Source organism: Lycium ferocissimum, unplaced genomic scaffold, assembly GCF_029784015.1.
Source record: "Lycium ferocissimum isolate CSIRO_LF1 unplaced genomic scaffold, AGI_CSIRO_Lferr_CH_V1 ctg10957, whole genome shotgun sequence".
NCBI lineage: Eukaryota > Viridiplantae > Streptophyta > Magnoliopsida > Solanales > Solanaceae > Lycium > Lycium ferocissimum.
In genome coordinates, this window is record NW_026713576.1 from 35,843 (window position 1) to 39,773 (window position 3,931).

The following is a 3,931-nucleotide window of genomic DNA, read 5'->3' on the forward strand; positions in this document are numbered from 1 at the left end:
AATTCTATCGAACACCTACAATACACCAAGCAGCCCACATACACTTCTTATACATTATTTCAAGCAATATTTCCAGCAAATTTCAGTGAAGTACTACAGCAGTTACACGAAAATTTCATCATCTATTTATATGCAAGTAAGCTACATTATTACCACACTAATTCTCACAACAACCCACAACCAATTTAACTCCAACTCTAACTATTACATTCCTTCATTCTCATCACATAATCCATGATATCAACAACCAAACTATTGATTCAAATCAGTCCACCATTTTTGAATAAAACAGCCCCTACGGCTTTTACAACATTTCAACAACATTCCAACATTCGTACAATTCATGTTTCAACATCAAGATACATAATTTCATGATTTTCTTTCATTTATGCTCACCATAACATGTTCAAACCATCCACAACACAAGCAAATTCGTCCTAAGACATATAGAAAAATAATCAACTCTTACCTTAGCAAGTTGGCTCTTCCACTTAGCTAGAATTTGTGAAATGAACTAATACTTGTTCTTGTTGCTCCAAATGACTTCTCCATGTTATTATCACCTTCATAAGGGATGAAATAACTAGAAAATCTGATTTTTAGATCAACAAATTTGAGCTCCAATTTTTCTAGCCATGGCCGAATGCCATGGCTTATGCTTTCTCTCTCTCTAGCTTGCATATCAACGTTTCCTTCACGTATACACCATATTAAACCTCTAATACAAATTAATAACATGAGTAGGAGGTTGAAATTACCTTTAACAATCAGAATCTTCAAGAATATTGTTCCTCTTTCCAGCTGCTTGCTTAACAACACAAAGAAAACTTAGGCTACAACTTCTCTTTAACTAATATCATGTCAAGGGTCTAGGATTTAGCTTATATGATGGCTCAATTAGAAAGGGGGTTTAGGAGAGAAAATAAGGGTCCTTGGATCTGTTTTTGGTCGTGTTAGGTGATATAGGGAGAAGTGGTGACTTATATATTAAGTTTAATGGGCCTCATGGGCCGAAATATGAGTGTTTGGATCGGGTCTCCAGTTTCTGCCCCGCCAGCCCAACTTGCATCGTCCATATCTCCTTATTCCGATATCATTTTGACGAGCGGTTTGTTGCGTTGAAAACTAGACTCGATGAACTTCATTTTAGGCTTTTGAAACACCTTAAAACTCCTCATATACTAGGAGGTATGCCTCCAACAATATGGGCTAAAAATCTGGTCCGAGATTTTTTCTGAAGTTGTTCCGATTCATTTCGTTCAGATTCGTTTAACTTATAATCCTTTTCCAACCCTCATGTAACCTCTTATACATTCATATACATAATCATATACATACATAACAATCCATACACATCTCGAAGGGTCCGGAGAATCACAATAACCTTAAACGTAACTAGAGAACTTACGAAGCTTCGACAAAACTCCAATCGCAAAAATATATTCATATCTTTTGTCCATCTTCTATATCATTACTAATAATCTCAAATACTTTAAAAGGTCACTCACATTACCTCATATACATACTCATAACGCTATTTCAAATCCTTTAGGTTACCATGTCACCTCGGGATACTTAAGGCAACGATATTCTTACTACTCGATTAACTTTCCTTGAACCTTCTTAACTCATTCTTTCTCGTCTTAATTCAAGTAGCACAGATTATTATGGAGTGTAACAGAACCATTAAACTTTCATTAGCACCATAGAATCCACAACACAACAATCCAAACATACTAAATAAATTTAGTTCATTCCTTGTCACAAAACAGCCCATCTCACGGCTCAACATCAACATACAAAATTTCATGAATTTCATCCATTTCTATACACTATCCCCTCCGTTTTAATCCGTCAAAATTCTAAATACACTCGTTAACAATGAAAAGGAACCGTATTCATACCTTAAGCATGTAGCCCCCACGTTATCACTCTTCTCCTTGGTTGATTTTTAGCTCAAATTGAAGACAACGCAGCGTACAACACTTTTCTCTTCATAGGAGCCGGGTCGGGGCTCAGATTTTGGTCAAAATTGATTTTTCTTCTCTCTCTCTTTCCAGAATTTTTTGGGTATTCTTGGTCTGAAAAATGAGAGGAAAGGGCTGAAATTAGACTTAAATAGGCATGGGTCATGGGCCTAACCCGATTGGGCCCGGTTTGGGCCTAGCCCACTGACCTTTCCGCCTTAAAACATCCATATCTCCTTATCCCGATGTCACTGTGGGCCCACGACCTATGGTTGGAAAGATAATTCAATTATCTACAACTTATATCTTTGGTATTTTTCCAAATTCCAAACTTATAATACCGTTTCTGCCCCTCGAAGTCAGATCACCCGAAAACATTACTTAAAAATATTTGTTTGGAGGACTTCCTTTGATTTGGCTCGGGTCCTTCTTGAGTTATGTTTAACTTCACATATGTGATTCATATAAATTGTCGCATGTCCCTAAAAAAAATCTCAGTGTGTGGACCCCACCTCATCTTGCGAATAATCCGACGTACAAAAATACGAAATATAATGCTGTCAACGTGAGTTTAAATTATGAAGCAACAACATGATTGTCAATTTTTGGACTCCAATTTTTCTTGGTCATGGCCGAATGGCCTCTTGTTCTTTCTCCATGCTTCTTGAATTTTCTAGGGTGCTAAATGATGAAGATGACTTAAGTTTTCATCTTTTGTGTCACGACCCAACCCCGTAGGCCGTGACTAGTGCCCGAATTGGGCACCCAAACACAATCACAAATTCGAGTCACAAACAGATGGCTTATACAGACACAAATATCAAACGCTGTCTCAGATTATATCAAACTGTCGCAAACACATCTCAAACACAACCGTATATATATCAAAGCCGGCAAGGCTATCAAATGGCGCAACGGCCCAAAACATATACAAATGCAAGCCGACGAGGCTGCCAATCGAATGGGATCGCCCGTAACATATATCATACAAACACGAGCGTACGGAATGGGCATAACCCACGTACATGTCCACACCCTCTAAACGAGAAAAACGGAATCATATGACGGGACGGGGGCCCCGCCGTACCGAACAAATATATACAAATGCAACGAACGAATATATACCAAAAAATGTGGCTCGGAATAAGGGAGCACTCCAAACAACCGAAGAGGGTGTCTGGCGGTGGATCACCGAAGCGAGCGTCTGTGCACGCGGGCATGAAACGCAGCCCCCGAAGGAAGGGGGTCAGTACGAAATATGTACTGAGTATGCAAAGCAGAAAATATAGTATACAAATCTGAGTCGTAATCGAAATAGGGATACAGAAGGTAAATGCATTTCCATAATATCAAAATGTTTACTTTCAAAATACGAATCATGCATAGGGCACAGAAAATATGGTCGCCCGCCCGTCGATGGCGCCATAACACAGCATAACACCGTAAAAGTTTCAAATCTCCGTATCCCCGTCACACATCATATCACGGCATAACGCCATACACGGACATAACACCAAATATAAGCGGAACCGACCTACAGCGAGGTGCTCGGCGAACAATAACACGACGTAACACGGAGTATAACAAAGTGCGCGCGACAACGAACCGGCCCGGGACTCGCCGAAGGATATAACGAATGCACGAACGGAGTCGTGAGTAACCATATGCAAAAAAATCATTATCTCGGACTCAAATGATAAGTAAAATGACCATACTTAAAATCGGGATATTAGTCGTATCATATTTTTATCGCAAGTCCTCGGAATTACAAAAGAAGAGTCGCGGGGCCCACGGACGGGTGTTGACCGAGTCGGGCCCATATGAAAAACATACTTATCATACATCATACAATCACCTACGAGCATGTCGAGCAATCCGGAACCTTCTTTGTGAAAGATACGGGCATTCGTAGTTACGGAACTCTTTAAAAGCCAAACTTTTTTTAGCGAAAGGTTGAAAATCAA

At 39.5% G+C, this 3,931-nt stretch overlaps 1 long non-coding RNA gene across 1 annotated transcript; it reads right to left on the bottom strand.

Annotated features, from left to right (window-relative positions):
* Positions 1 to 485: 485 nt before the first annotated feature.
* On the bottom strand, positions 486 to 1,528 carry LOC132041617 (uncharacterized). The gene is made up of 2 exons (XR_009411174.1): positions 759 to 1,528; positions 486 to 692 (listed from the first exon to the last, which is right to left on the bottom strand). It is a non-coding gene; the product is annotated as an uncharacterized LOC132041617 (long non-coding RNA).
* Positions 1,529 to 3,931: the final 2,403 nt, after the last annotated feature.